The 17,120-nt window shown below is 44.3% G+C and overlaps 1 pseudogene; it reads left to right on the forward strand.

Moving 5' to 3' along the window:
- Positions 1 to 13,284: 13,284 nt before the first annotated feature.
- Positions 13,285 to 17,120, forward strand: part of LOC147993244 (uncharacterized) — a 45,963-nt pseudogene continuing 42,127 nt past the window's right edge.

Below are 17,120 nucleotides of genomic sequence, written 5' to 3' on the forward strand. Positions count from 1 at the left end.
TGCCTATTTCAGTGTTTGAAGAAAAGGAATATCAGACGGAGTCGAAACAAAACGAAATCAACTAGAGAAGTTATTTTTGGAAGGAAACACACCTGATGGACTTGGACCCCACATCAAGGAAGGAATGAGGTGCTCACGAGGGTGGGGGCGCGCCCCCCTGTCTCGTGGGGCCCTCGTGGCTCCACTGACGTACCTCCTGCACCCATATATACCTACGTGACCTAAAACTTCTAGAACGAAAGATAGATCGGGAGTTCCGCCACCAGAAGCCTCCGTAGCCACCAAAAGTCAATCGGGACCCTGTTCCGACACCCTGCCGGAGGGGGGGAACCCTCACTAGTGGCCATCTTCATCATCCCGGTGCTCTCCATGACGAGGAGGGAGTAGTTCTCCCTCGGGGCTGAGGGTATGTACCAGTAGCTATGTGTTTGATCTCTCTCTCTCTCTCGTGTTCTTGAGGTGATATAATCTTGATGTATCGCGAGCTTTGCTATTATAGTTGGATCTTATGTTTCTCCTCCCCCTCTTCTCTCTTGTAATGAATTGAGTCTTTAAAGACTTGAGAACACTTGATGTATGTCTTGCCGTGGATATCTGTGGTGACAATGGGATACCACGTGCAACTTGATGTATGTTGAGGTGATCAACTTGCGGGTTTCGTGACATTGGGAACCTATGCATAGAGGTTGGCGCACGTTTTCGTCGTGATTCTCCGGTAGAACTTTGGGGCACTCTTCGAGGTTGTATGTGTTGGTTGAATAGATGAATTGAGATTGTGTGATGCATATCGTATAATCATACCCACGGATACTCGGGGTGACATTGGAGTATCTAGGTGACATTAGGGTTTTGGTTATTTGTGTCTTAAGGTGTTATTCTAGTACGAACTCGAGGGCTATTTGTGACACTTATAGGAATAGCCCACCGGATTGATTGGAAAGAATAACTTTGAGGTGGTTTCGTACCCTACCATAATCTCTTCGTTTGTTCTCCGCTATTAGTGACTTTGGAGTGACTCTTTGTTCCGTGTTGAGGGATAGTTATGTGATCCAATTATGTTAGTATTGTTGAGGGAACTTACACTAGCGAAAGTATGAACCCTAGGCCTTGTTTACCATCATTGCAATACCGTTTATGCTCACTTTTATCACTTGCTACCTTGCTGTTTTTATTATTTCAGATTACAAAAACTATTATCTACTATCCATATTGCACTTGTATCACCATCTCTTCGCTGAACTAGTGCACCTATACAATTTACCATTGTATTTGGTGTGTTGGGGACACAAGAGACTCTTTGTTATTTGGTTGCAGGGTTGCTTGAGAGAGACCATCTTCATCCTACACCTCCTACGGATTGATAAACCTTAGGTCATCCACTTGAGGGAAATTTGCTATTGTCCTACAAACCTCTGCACTTGGAGGCCCAACAACGTCTACAAGAAGAAGGTTGTGTAGTAGACATCAAGCTCTTTTCTGGCGCCGTTGCCGGGGAGGTTAGCGCTGGAAGGTATATCTTTAGATCTTGCAATCGAGTCTTTTAGTTTCTTGTTTTATCACTAGTTTAGTTTATAAAAGAAAACTATAAAAAATGGAATTGAGTTTGTCTCATACGCTTCACCTTTTTAATATCTTTCGTGAGTATGATGGAAAGGATAATTGTGCTCAAGTGCTAGAAGAAGAAATCTATAAAATGTTTGGCACTAAATATTTGAATGATGAGCATGATTGCAATGTTGTTAGTATGAATTCCTTGAATATCCATGATGCTAATGATATTCAAAGCCACAAGCTTGGGGAAGCTATGTTTGATGAAGATGATATTTTTTGTCCCCCATGTTTTGATGTGCAAATTTATTATGATGAAAGCATGCCTACTATATATGATGATTATTGTGATGACACGTATGCTTTAAAGAATAATAATAAAAATGAACCTTGTCATCTCGATCTTAATTTTCAATCACATGATAGTTATTTTGTTGAGTTTGCTCCCACTATTATTCATGAGAAGAATTTTGCTTATGTGGAGAGTAGTAAATTTTCTATGCTTGTAGATCATGAAAAGAATGCTTTAGGTGCTGGTTATATTGTTGAATTCATTCATGATGCTACTGAAAATTATTATGAGGGAGGAATATATGCTTGTAGGAGTTGCAATAATATCAAGTTTCCTCTCTATGTGCTTAAAGTTACGAAGTTATTCTTGTTTTGCTCTCCTATGCAAGTTGATTCTTGTTCCCACAAGTTGTTTGCTCACAAAATCCGTATGCATAGGAAGTGGGTTAGACTTAAATGTGATAGTCATATTCTTCAAGATTCTCTCTTTATGTTACAATTCTTATCCTTCATGTGAGCATCATTGAAATCATCATGCCTAGCTAGGGGCATTAAACGGTAGCGCTTGTTGGGAGGCAACCCAATTTTATTTTTGTCCCTTGCTTTTTGCTCCTGTTTAGTAATAAATAACTCATCCAGCCTCTGTTTATATGTGGTTTTATATGTTTAATTAGTGTTTGTGCCAAGTAGAACCTTTGGGAAGACTTGGGGGAAGTCTTGTTGATCATGCTGTCAAAAACAGAAACTTTAGCGCCCACAAGAATTGCTACCATTTTTATTTGGAGAGTGATATTTAGTTAATTATTTTTGAAGATGATTAATAGATAACTTACTCAGGTCCATAAATTTATTTGAGAATTTTATGAGTTCCAGAAGTATACGTTTGATCCAGATTACTACAGACTGTTCTGTTTTTGACAGATTCTGTTTTTCATGTGTTGTTTACTTCTTTTGATGAATCTATGGCTAGTAAAATAGTTTATAAACCATAGAGAAGTTGGAATAAAGTAGGTTTAACATCAATATAAATGAAGAATGAGTTCATTACAGTACCTTGAAGTGGTGATTTACTTCCTTATACTAACGGAGCTTACGAGTTTTCTGGTAAGTTTTGTGTTGTGAAGTTTTCAAGTTTTGGGTAAGGATTCCATGGACTATGGAATAAGGAGTGGAAAGAGCCTAAGATTGGGGATGCCCAAGGCACCCCAAGGTAATATTCAAGGACAACCAAGAGCCTAAGCTTGCGGATGCCCCGGAAGGCATCCCCTCATTCGTCTTCGTTCATCGGTAACTTTACTTGGAGCTATATTTTTATTCGCCACATGATATGTGTTTTGCTTGGAGCGTCAATTTATTTTGTTAGTATTTTCATGCTGTTATTTAGAACACTGTTTTGCATATTTTATTTCAATAAAAGTGGCATTGATAGCCTTTACTATGCCTATGTTACAAGTCTTCATGTTGCTGTTTGAAAACAGAAAGTTTACCACTGTTGCAATAATTCCCTAGAAAAGTAAGAATGTGATAAAATGTTGAAACCTTTTGCATATTAAGCTCTGATAAATTTAATACAGTGGGAATTTTCTTTCATAATTTTTTGATCTAGGGAAGTATGGATGTTGCAGCATTCTTTACAGACTATCTTGTTTAGGCAGATTGCTGTTATGTTTGCATTGTTTGCATATGTTTGCTTCTTTAATGATTCTATTTGAGGATAGGACTATTAAATATGCAGAGGCATTTAGTATGGAATGTTGAATAATAATTTTAGTGATTTTCTACAGTAGAGTATGATAAGGTTTTTGCAATGGTTTATACTAACTTATCTCACGAGTCCTTGTTGAGTTTTGTGTGGATGAAGCTTTTGAGATTTAGGGAGACCATGATATGAGAGGAATTAAGGAGACACAAAAGCTCAAGCTTGGGGATGCCCAAGGCACCCCAAGATAATATTTCAAGAAGTCTCAAGCATCTAAGTTTGGGGATGCCCCGGTTGGCATCCCACCTTTCTTCTTCAACAACTATCGGTTAGTTTCGGTTGATCCTAAGTTTTTGCTTCTTCACATGATGTTTGCTATTCTTAGAATGTCATTTTCTTTTTATTTGCTTCCTGTTTGAATAGAATACCAAGATCTTAAATTATTAAAAGTTAGAGAGTCTTCACATAGTTGCATAATTATTCGACTATTCATTGATCTTCACTTATATCTTTCAGAGTAGTTTGTTGTTTGCTCTAGTGTTTCACTTATATCTTTTAGAGCATGGTGGTAGTTTTATTTTGAAGAAATAGATGAACTCTCATGCTTCACTTAGATTATTTTTAGAGGCTTGATAGCATGGTAATTTTCTTAAAATCCTAATATGCTAGGTATTCAAGAATAATAAAATTCTCTTATGAGTGTTATGAATACTAAGAGAAGTTTGATACTTGATGATTGTTCTGAGATATGAGGATGGTGATATTAGAGTCATGCTAGTTGAGTAGTTATGAATTTTAGAAATACTTGTGTTGAAGTTTGTGATTCCCGTAGCATGCACGTATGGTGAACTGTTATGTGACGAAGTCGGAGCATGATTTATTTATTGATTGTCTTCCTTATGAGTGGCGGTCGGGGACGAGCGATGGTCTTTTCCTACCAATCTATCCCACTAGGAGCATGCGCGTAGTACTTTGTTTCGATAACTAATAGATTTTTGCAATAAGTAAATGAGTTCTTTATGAATAATGTTGATTCCATGGATTATACGCACTCTCACCCTTCCACCATTGCTAGCCTCTCTAGTACCGCGCAACTTTCGCCGGTACCATACACCCACCATATACCTTCCTCAAAACAGCCACCATACCTACCTATTATGGCATTTCCATAGCCATTCTGAGATATATTGCCATGCAACTTTCCACCATCTAGTTCATCATGACACATTCATCATTGTCATATTGCTTAGCATGATCATGTAGTTGACATAGTATTTGTGGCAAAGCCATTGTTCATAATTCTTTCATACTTGTCACTCTTGATTCATTGCACATCCCGATACACCGCCGGAGGCATTCACATAGAGTCATATTTTGTTCTAGTATCGAGTTGTATCATCGAGTTGTAAATAAATAGATGTGTGATGATCATCATTCAATAGAGCATTGTCCCAATAAAAAAAGAGAAAGGCCAAATAAAAAAAGAAAGGCCAAATAAAAAAACAAAGGCCAAATAAAAAAATAAAAAATGGGGACAATGCTACTATCCTTTTACCACACTTGTGCTTCAAAGTAGCACCATGATCTTCATGATAGAGAGTCTCCTATGTTGTCACTTTCATATACTAGTGGGAATTTTTCATTATAGAACTTGGCTTGTATATTCCAATGATGGGCTTCCTCAAAATGACCTAGGTCTTCGTGAGCAAGTGAGTTGGATGCACACCCACTAGGTTCTTTCGTTGAGCTCTCATACATTTATAGCTCTAGTGCATCCGTTGCATGGCAATCCCTACTCACTCACATTGATATCTATTGATGGGCATCTCCATAGCCCATTGATACGCCTAGTTGATGTGAGACTATCTTCTCCTTTTTGTCTTCTCCACAACCACCATTCTATTCCACCTATAGTGCTATGTCCATGGCTCATGCTCATGTATTGCGTGAAGATTGAAAAAGTTTGAGAACATTAAAAGTATGAAACAATTGCTTGGCTTGTCATCGGGGTTGTGCATGATTTAAATATTTTGTGTGGTGAAGATGGAGCATAGCCAGACTATATGATTTTGTAGGGATAGCTCTCTTTGGCCATGTTATTTTGAGAAGACATGATTGCTTAGTCAGTATGCTTGAAGTATTATTATTTTTATGTCAAAATGAACTTTTGTCTTGAATCTTTCGGATCTGAATATTCATATCACAAGTAGGAAGAATTACATTGAAATTATGCCAACAAGCATTCCACATAAAAAATTATCTTTTTATCATTTATCTACTCGAGGATGAGCAGGAATTAAGCTTGGGGATGCTTGATACGTCTCCAATGTATCTATAATTTTTGATTGCTCCATGCTATATTATCTACTGTTTTAGGCAATATTGGGATTTATTATCCACTTTTATATCACTTTTGGGACTAACCTATTAACCAAAGGCCCAGCCCAGATTTGTTGTTTTATGCCTATTTCAGTGTTTTGAAGAAAAGGAATATCAGACAGAGTCGAAATGGAACGAAATCAACTGGAGAAGTTATTTTTGGAAGGAAACACACCTGATGGACTTGGACCCCACGTCAAGGAAGGAGCGAGGTGCTCACGAGGGTGAGGGGCGCGCCCCGCTGTCTCGTGGGGCCCTCGTGGCTCCCCTGACGTACCTCCCGCACCCATATATACCTACGTGACCTAAAACTTCTAGAACGCAAGATAGATCGGTAGTTCCGCCGCCAGAAGCCTCCGTAGCCACCAAAAGTCAATCGGGACCCTGTTTCGGCACCTTGCCGGAGGGGGGGAACCCTCACCGGTGGCCATCTTCATCATCCCGGTGCTCTCCATGACGAGGAGGGAGTAGTTGTCCCTCGGGGCTGAGGGTATGTACCAGTAGCTATGTGTTTGATCTCTCTCTCTCTCTGTCTCGTGTTCTTGAGGTGATACAATCTTGATGTATCGCGAGCTTTGCTATTATAGTTGGATCTTATGTTTCTCCTCCCCCTCTTCTCTCTTGTAATGAATTGAGTTTCCCCTTTGAAGTAATCTTATTGGATTGAGTCTTTAAAGACTTGAGAACACTTGATGTATGTCTTGCCGTGGATATATGTGGTGACAATGGGATACCACGTGCCACTTGATGTATGTTGAGGTGATCAACTTGCGGGTTTCGTGACATAGGGAACCTATGCATAGGGGTTGGCACACGTTTTCGTCGTGGTTCTCCGGTAGAACTTTGGGGCACTCTTTGAGGTTCTATGTGTTGGTTGAATAGATGAATTGAGATTGTGTGATGCATATCGTATAATCATACCCACGGATACTTGAGGTGACATTGGAGTATCTAGGTGACATTAGGGTTTTGGTTGATTTTTGTCTTAAGGTGTTATTCTAGTACGAACTCTAGGGCTATTTGTGACACTTATAGGAATAGCCCACCGGATTGATTGGAAAGAATAACTTTGAGGTGGTTTCGTACCCTACCATAATCTCTTCGTTTGTTCTCCGCTATTAGTGACTTTGGAGTGACTCTTTGTTGCGTGTTGAGGGATAGTTATGTGATCCAATTATGTTAGTATTGTTGAGGGAACTTACACTAGCGAAAGTATGAACCCTCGGCCTTGTTTACCATCATTACAATACCGTTTACGCTCACTTTTATCACTTGCTACCTTGCTGTTTTTATTATTTCAGATTACAAAAACTATTATCTACTATCCATATTGCACTTGTATCACCATCTCTTCGCCGAACTAGTGCACCTATACAATTTACTATTGTATTGGGTGTGTTGGGGACACAAGAGACTCTTTGTTATTTGGTTGCAGGGTTGCTTGAGAGAGACCATCTTCATCCTATGCCTCCTACGGATTGATAAACCTTAGGTCATCCACTTGAGGGAAATTTGCTACTGTCCTACAAACCTCTGCACTTGGAGGCCCAACAACGTCTACAAGAAGAAGGTTGTGTAGTAGACATCAAGGGCCTTTTTATAGTGTTTATGTGAGGGTGGGCATTTCTGCCCGTTGGACCCCGTGCGCACGGGCTAAGTCAGCCCAGTGCGCATGGGGTGTCCAGAGACAAATGCACCACCCCGTGCGCATGGGGGTCAAAAGACCCCGTGCGCACGGGGTATCCAGAGAGTTACGCAGTACCCCGTGCGCACGGGGGTCAAAAGACCCCGTGCGCACGGGGTACCCAGAGAGTTACCCAGTACCCCGTGCGCACGGGGGTCAAAAGACCCCGTGCGCATGGGGTACCCAGTAACTTACTGTTGCAACTTTCTGAGTACCACAGCACACACACTAGATTCATATGAGGTGGTTGGAGAGGGAAGGGTAAGAGAGTAAAGCTCAGCAAAGGCATTCCCACACAACATATGTCCACAAAGACCCCTCTTAATAGTGCAGTCTTTCCTACGACTCGAAGCAAACCAAAACTAAACCTTTGAAGCGTCGAAAGACCACGCCTTTGTCCTGTTTGAAATGGGGGGTCGCACATCTCCATCGCGGGCGCTTAGAACCAATAATCTGAGATAAACTTTAGCAACCGATATTAGTTCAACTAACCATATTGTCATCACACCAAAATATAGCTTAAGTGCCATTAGCACTTTCAGTTGTCATTTGATTAACGGGATCACATCATTAGGAGAATGATGTGATTGACTTGACCCATTCCGTTAGCTTAGCACTTGATCGTTTAGTTTGTTGTTATTGCTTTCTTCATGACTTATACATGTTCCTATGACTAGGGGATTATGCAACTCCCGTTTACCGGAGGGACACTTTGTGTGCCACCAAATGTCACAACGTAACTGGGTGATTATAAAGGTTCTCTACAGGTGTCTCCAAAGGTACTTGTTGGGTTGGCGTATTTTGAGATTAGGATTTGTCACTCCGATTGTCGGAGAGGTATCTCTGGGCCCACTCGATAATGCACATCACTATAAGCCTTGCAAGCATTGCAACTAATGAGTTAGTTGCGGGATGATGTATTACGGAACGAGTAAAGAGACTTGCCGGTAACGAGATTGAACTAGGTATTGAGATACCGACGATCGAATCTCGGGCAAGTAACATACCGATGACAAAGGGAACAACGTATGTTGTTATGCGGTCTGACCGATAAAGATCTTTGTAGAATATGTAGGAGCCAATATGGGCATCCAGGTCCCGCTATTGGTTATTGACCAGAGAGGTGTCTCGGTCATGTCTACATAGTTCTCGAACCCGTAGGGTCCGCACGCTTAACGTTCGTTGACGATATAGTACTATATGAGTTATGTGTGTTGATGACCGAATGTTGTTTGGAGTCCGGGATGAGATCACAGACATGACGAGGAACTCCGGAATGGTCCGGAGATAAAGTTTGATATATGGGATAATAGTGTTTGGTCACCGGAAGGGTTCCGGAATTCACCGGAAGGGGTTCCGGATGTTTCCCGAAATGTTTGGGTACGAGAACACTTTATTGGGGAAAAAGGGGAAAGCCCGCAAGGTTTTTGGAAAGCGCAAAAGGAAGTTTTGCGGAGTCCAGGGGCCAGACGCCAGGGTCCCTGGCGTCTGGGTCCAGACGCCGGGAACCTTGGCGTTTGGCCCTGGAGTCCGAGAAGGACTCTTGCCTTTCAGGTGAAACCGACTTTGTGGAGGCTTTTACTCCAAGTTTCGACCCCAAGGCTCAACATATAAATAGAGGGGTAGGGCTAGCACCCAAGACACATCAAGAAACACCAAGCCGTGTGCCGGCAACCCCGTCCCCTCTAGTTTATCCTCCGTCCTAGTTTTCGTAGTGCTTAGGCGAAGCCCTGCGGAGATTGTTCTTCACCAACACCGTCACCACACCGTCGTGCTGCCGGAACTCATCTACTACTTCGCCCCTCTTGCTGGATCGAGAAGGCGAGGACGTCACCGAGCCGAACAAGTGCAGAACTCGGAGGTGCCGTGCTTTCGGTACTTGGATTGGTCGGACGTGAAGACGTACGACTACATCAACCGCGTTGATATAACGCTTCCGCGAACGGTCTACAAGGGTACGTAGACAACACTCTCCCCTCTTGTTGCTATGCATCACCATGATCTCGCGTGTACGTAGGAAATTTTGAAATCACTACGTTCCCCAACACTTCATCACACAAAATATTCACATCATGCACAACCCCGATGACAAGCCAAGCAATTGTTTCATACTTTTGATGTTCTCAAACCTTTTCAACTTTCACGCAATACATGAGTGTGAGCCATGGACATAGCACTATAGGTGGAATAGAATGGTGGTTGTGGAGAAGACAAAAAGGAGAAGATAGTCTCACATCAACTAGGTGTTGGGTTTCGTAGTAATTTCAAAAAATTTCCTACGCACACGCAAGATCATGTGATGCATAGCAACGAGGGGGAGAGTGTTGTCTACGTACCCAACGCGGACCGACTGCGGAAGCGATGACACGACGTAGAGGAAGTAGTCGTACGTCTTCACAATCCAACCGATCAAGCACCGAAACTACGGCACCTCCGAGTTCGAGCACACGTTCAGCTCGATGACGATCCCCGGACTCCGATCTAGCAAAGTGTCAGGGAAGAGTTCCGTCAGCACGACGGCGTGGTGATGATCTTGATGAACTACAGCAGCAGGGCTTCGCCTAAACTCCGCTACAGTATTATTGAGGAATATGGTGGCAGGGGGCACCGCACACGGCTAAGGAATAGATCACGTGGATCAACTTGTGTGTTCTAGGGTGCCTCTACCTCAGTATATAAAGGAGCCAAGGGGGGAGGGGGGCGCCGGCCAGGGAGAGGGCGCAGGAGGAGTCCTACTCCTTCCGGGAGTAGGACTCCCCCCCCCCCAATCCTATTCCAACTAGGATTCCCAAGGGGGAAAGGGGGAGAAGGGTGGCCGGCCACCTCTCCTAGTCCTAATAGGACTAGGGGAGGGGGGAGGTGTAACACCCTCGATGCGACTATATCTCCCACGTGTCGAGGCACGACTTAGAGGCATAATCGCATTGAAGGCATATGTCGCAAGTGAGGTAATCTTCACACAACCCATGTAATACATAAGGGAAAGAGATACATAGTTGGCTTACAATCGCCACTTCACACAAATACATGAATAAAGCATTACAGCAACCAAATACAAACAGGGTCCGACTATGGAACCAAAATAAAAGAAGAACCCCAAATGCGACAAAGGTCCCCGATCGACCCCAACTGGGCTCCACTACTGATCAACTAGAACGAAACAACACAATGACAAGATCTTCATCGAGCTCCTCCTGAGCTTGGCTGCGTCATCTGCACGGACTCATCGGCACCTGCAAGCTGGTTTTGGAAGTATCTGTGAGCCACAGGGACTCAGCAATCTCGCACCCTCGCGATCAAGACTATTTAAGCTTATGGGTAAGGTCAAGGTATGAGGTGGAGCTGCAGAAAGCGACTAGCATATATGGTGGCTAACATACGCAAATGAGAGCGAGAAGAGAAGGCAAAGCACGGTCGATAAAAGTATGATCAAGAAGTGATCCTAGAACAACCTACGTCAAGCATTACTCCAACACCGTGTTCACTTCCCGGACTCCGTCAAGAAGAGACCATCACGGTTACACACGCGGTTGATGCATTTTAATTAAGTTAAGTTTCAGGTTTTCTACAACCGGACGTTAACAAATTCCCATCTACCCATAACCGCGGGCACGGCTTTCGAAAGTTCAAATCCCTGCAGGGGTGTCCCAACTTAGCCCATGACAAGCTCTCACGGTCAACGAAGGAATAGACCTCCACCCGAGACGTTCCGATCAGACTCGATATCCCGGTACTCCAATACATCCTCGACAATGGTAAAACAAGTCCAGCAAGACCACCCGATGCGCCGACATCCTGATCGGAGCTGCACATATCTCGTTCTCAGGGCACACCGGATAAGCTAAGCGTACGGGAGCCAACGTAACCCAAGTTGCCAAGGGACGGCCCCGCACGGTGCTCTGGGTTGGACCATCACTTGGACAAGCACTGGCCCGGGGGGGTTAAAATAAAGATGACCCTTGGGCGCGCGACCCCCAAGGGAAAAGAAAAGGCTGGGTGGCGAATGGTAAAACCAATGTTGGGCCTTGCCGGAGGAGTTTTATTCAAGGCGAACTGTCAAGGGGTTCCCATTATAACCCAACCGCGTGAGGAACGCAAAAATCCGGGAACATAACACCGATATGACGGAAACTAGGGCGGCAAGAGTGGAACAAAACACCAGGCATAAGGCCGAGCCTTCCACCCTTTACCAAGTATATAGATGCATTAATTAAATAAGATATATTGTGATATCCCAACAAGTAAATAAAAGTCCCGACAAGGAACAACATCTCCATGTTGCAACATGGAACAAACTTCAATCTTCACCTGCAACTAACAACGCTATAAGAGGGGCTGAGCAAAGCAGTAACATAGCCAATCAACGGTTTGCTAGGACATGGTGGGTTAGAGGTTCAACATGGCAGTTTGGGAGGCTGACAAGCAAAAGGTAGGCATCGTAGCATTGGCATAGCAAAAGAGCGAGCATCTAGCATAGCAAAGATAGTAGTGATTTCAAGGGTGTGGTCATCTTGCCTGAGATCCCGCAAGGAAGAAGAACGAGTCCATGAAGAAGACAAACGGAACGAAGTTGAACGGATCCTCACAAACTCGACGTTAACGGAACCAACCCGAAGAAGCAACACCGGAAAGAAGCAAACAAACATGGTAAACAACCTTCACATAATCATGGCAAGATGCACAACCAAGTATGATGCATGTCCGGTTTAAGTATGCATGGCATGGCAAAGTGCACAAACAATCCTACAAATTAAGTGGAGCTCAATATGCATCGGGATGCATATTGACGGAACACCACAACCATTATTTAGTTCCCTCTCGTTTATGAACCCCAATAATATTAAATGTTGATTAACATGGCAAGAGGTGAAGCACAACAAAACTACCTATCTAGGCAAGTTTAAATGAGGCCGGAAGCAATGAACAACAATTCCGGAAACTCCTCATAAGCATAATTTAGGTTTGGTACTGTTCTGCCCTAAACATAATTTTAGAGTTGTTAAGCATGCAAAATAAGGCCATCATGTTAAACTAGGCATTTTTCTACCCCATTTACATATAAAGATTATTAAAAACGGAGCTACGGTTATTTAGTTATGAATTAAATCATTTTAGCATGGCATAGGAGCAAATTAATGCAAACAACATTTTAAATATTTTAAACATGGATGAAAGTTTGATATTATTAGTCTACACAAAATTCTGAGCAAGTTTCCTATATAAATCATTTTAATCCGAAGCACGGTTCATGAGTTATTAAATGCATGAACATGAGGGTCTAATCTGTAAAACTGGCAATCTCTGGATAATTACTAAATTCGCAGGGCTGGAGAAAAAATACACAACGGGCTGAATCTGGTTGGCCCAATCGGCGAAAAAAAACAGAGGGGCGCTGGGGGGGCTGCTCACCCATGGGCCTGGCCCAGCAGAGGAGGAAGGAGGCCGAGGCGAGGCCGGCTGGGCTGGCCTTGGGGCGCTCGCGCTGGGCCTGGAGGCCAAGGCGGGGAGGCTGGGCCGCACTCGGTGCTGCGCTGGCCGGGAAGCTGGACCGGCCCACGTGGAGGGTCAACGTGGTCGAGCGGGGGAACTGGTTCCCCATCCATGGCGATGGCGGCGATGGAGGACTCCGGCAGCGAGCGGGGTCCGGCGAGGCGGCAGGAAACGAGCGGATCCGGCGAGCTCCATGCCGGATCTGGACGGGGCCGGAGGAAGGGAGGCGACGGCGAGGGAAAGCGGCGTCGGGACGGGCAAGGCGGCGCCGGCGATGGTGGCCCGCGGCGGCGAGGGCGCACGGCGGCGGAGAAAACCGGTGGCGAAGGCGTGGATCGAGGGGCTCCTCCCCTCGACCGGCTGCGGGAGCGAGGAGGCGCGGGGTGCCTGCGGGCGGCGGCAGAGATCAGGCCTCGCGCGGGCCCCGGATGGGCTCCGCGGGCCGGCGGCGAAGTGGGCGGCGCGGTGCCATGTGGCGCGCGGTGAGTGGAGGGGAAGCGGCGGCGGGGTGACGTGTCGCGCTCTCATTGGGCGGAGTGAGGTGGCGGAGGCAGCGGACATGTCCGGCCGGTGGTGAAGGTTTCGTCCGGGCACGAGGTAGAGGACGGCTAGGGTTTGGACTGCGCGAAAAATTCGGAGGGGATCACATATTTATAGGTAGAGGGGGCTAGGAGAGTCCAAATGAGGTGCGGTTTGCGGCCACGCGATCGTGATCGAACGACCGAGATGATGGAGCAGAGTTAGGTGGGTTTTGGGCCAAATTGGAAGGGTGTTGGGCTACAACACACACGAGGCCTTCTCGGTCCCTCGGTTAACCGTAGAAGTATCAAACGAAGTCCAAATGGTACGAAACTTGACAGGCGGTCTACCGGTAGTAAACCAAGGCCGCTTGGCAAGACTCGGTCCAATCCGGAAATGTTTAATCGCCACACATGAAAGAAAGGTAGAAATGACCACCGGAGAAGAACGGAACGCTGGATTGCAAAACGGACAACGGGGAAAATGCTCGGATGCGTGAGACGAACACGTATGCAAATGAAATGCGCATGATGACATGATATGCAATGCATGACACGCAAGGAATGACAAGGCAACAACAAGAAATAACTGAACGACACCTGGCATATCGGTCTCGGGGCATTACAGGAGGTGCGCAGCCCCCTTGGGCTGCCCCTTTCTCCTTTCCACTAAGGCCCATGAAGGCCCATATGGCTCCCGGGGGGTTCCGGTAACCTCCCGGTAACCCGGTAAAATCCCGATTTCACCCGGAACACTTCCGATGTCCAAACATAGGCTTCCAATATATCAATCTTTACGTCTCGACCATTTCGAGACTCCTCGTCATGTCCGTGATCACATCCGGGACTCCGAACAACCTTCGGTACATCAAAATGCATAAACTCATAATGTAACTGTCATCGTAACCTTAAGCGTGCGGACCCTACGGGTTCGAGAACAATGTAGACATGACCGAGACACGTCTCCGGTCAATAACTAATAGCGGGACCTGGATGCCCATATTGGCTCCTACATATTCTACGAAGATCTTTATCGGTCAGACCGCATAACAACATACGTTGTTCCCTTTGTCATCGGTATGTTACTTGCCCGAGATTCGATCGTCGGTATCTAATACCTAGTTCAATCTCGTTACCGGCAAGTCTCTTTACTCGTTCCGTAATACATCATCTCACAACTAACATATTAGTTGTAATGCTTGCAAGGCTTATGTGATGTGTATTACCGAGAGGGCCCAGAGATACCTCTCCGACAATCGGAGTGACAAATCCTAATCTCGAAATATGCCAACCCAACATCTACCTTTGGAGACACCTGTAATGCTCCTTTATAATCACCCAGTTACGTTGTGACGTTTGGTAGCACCCAAAGTGTTCCTCCGGCAAACGGGAGTTGCATAATCTCATAGTCATAGGAACATGTATAAGTCATGAAGAAAGCAATAGCAACATACTAAACGATCGGGTGCTAAGCTAATGGAATGGGTCATGTCAATCAGATCATTCAACTAATGATGTGACCTCGTTAATCAAACAACAACTCATTGTTCATGGTTAGGAAACATAACCATCTTTGATTAACGAGCTAGTCAAGTAGAGGCATACTAGTGACACTTTGTTTGTCTATGTATTCACACATGTATTATGTTTCCGGTTAATACAATTCTAGCATGAATAATAAACATTTATCATGATTATAAGGAAATAAATAATAACTTTATTATTGCCTCTAGGGCATATTTCCTTCAGTCTCCCACTTGCACAAGAGTCAATAATCTAGATTACACTGTAATGAATCTAACACCCATGGAGCCTTGGTGCTGATCATGTTTTGCTCGTGGAAGAGGCTTAGTCAACGGGTCTGCAATATTCAGATCCGTATGTATCTTGCAAATCTCTATGTCTCCCACCTGGACTAGATCCCGGATGGAGTTGAAGCGTCTCTTGATGTGTTTGGTCCTTTTGTGAAATCTGGATTCCTTTGCCAAGGCAATTGCACCAGTATTGTCACAAAAGATTTTCATTGGACCCGATGCATTAGGTATGACACCTAGATCGGATATGAACTCCTTCATCCAGACTCCTTCGTTCGCTGCTTCCGAAGCATCTATGTACTCCGCTTCACATGTAGATCCCGCTACGACGCTTTGTTTAGAACTGCACCAACTGACAGCTCCACCGTTTAATGTAAACACGTATCCGGTTTGCGATTTAGAATCGTCCGGATCAGTGTCAAAGCTTGCATCAACGTAACCTTTTACGGTGAGCTCTTTGTCACCTCCATATACGAGAAACATATCCTTAGTCCTTTTCAGGTATTTCAAGATGTTCTTGACCGCTGTCCAGTGATCCACTCCTGGATTACTTTGGTACCTCCCTGCTAAACTTATAGCAAGGCACACATCAGGTCTGGTACACAGCATTGCATACATGATAGATCCTATGGCTGATGCATAGGGAACATCTTTCATATTCTCTCTACCTTCTGCAGTGGTCGGGCATTGAGTCTTACTCAACTTCACACCTTGTAACACAGGCAAGAACCCTTTCTTTGCTTGATCCATTTTGAACTTCTTCAAAATTTTGTCAAGGTATGTGCTTTGTGAAAGTCCAATTAAGCGTCTTGATCTATCTCTATAGATCTTAATGCCTAATATGTAAGCAGCTTCACCGAGGTCTTTCATTTAAAACTTTTATTCAAGTATCCCTTTATGCTATCCAGAAATTCTATATCATTTCCAATTAGCAATATGTCATCCACATATAATATCATAAATGCTACAGAGCTCCCACTCACTTTCTTGTAAATACAGGCTTCTCCGAAAGTCTGTATAAAACCAAATGCTTTGATCACACTATCAGAACGTTTATTCCGACTCCGAGAGGCTTGCACCAGTCCATAAATGGATCGCTGGAGCTTGCACACTTTGTTAGCTCCCTTTGGATCGACAAAACCTTCCGGTTGCATCATATACAACTCTTCTTCCAGAAATCCATTCAGGAATGCAGTTTTGACATCCATCTGCCAAATTTCATAATCATAAAATGTGGCAATCGCTAACATGATTCGGACGGACTTAAGCATCGCTACGGGTGAGAAGGTTTCATCGTAGTCAATCCCTTGAACTTGCCGAAAACCTTTTGCGACAAGTCGAGCTTTGTAGACAGTAACATTACCATCAGCGTCAGTCTTCTTCTTAAAAATCCATTTATTTTCAATTGCTTGCCGATCATCGGGCAAGTCAACCAAAGTCCATACTTTGTTCTCATACATGGATCCCATCTTAGATTTCATGGCTTCAAGCCACTTTGCGGAATCTGGGCTCACCATCGCTTCTTCATAGTTCGTAGGTTCATCATGATCTAGTAGCATGACTTCCAGAACAGGATTACCGTACCACTCTAGTGCGGATCTTACTCTGGTTGATCTACGAGGTTCAGTAGTATCTTGATCTGAAGTTTCATGATCATTATCATTGGCTTCCTCACTAACTGGTGTAGGTGTCACTGA

This window comes from Triticum urartu, chromosome 1A (assembly GCF_056163025.1).
Source record: "Triticum urartu cultivar PI428250 chromosome 1A, HENAU_Tu73, whole genome shotgun sequence".
In the NCBI taxonomy this organism is placed as follows: Eukaryota; Viridiplantae; Streptophyta; class Magnoliopsida; order Poales; family Poaceae; genus Triticum; species Triticum urartu.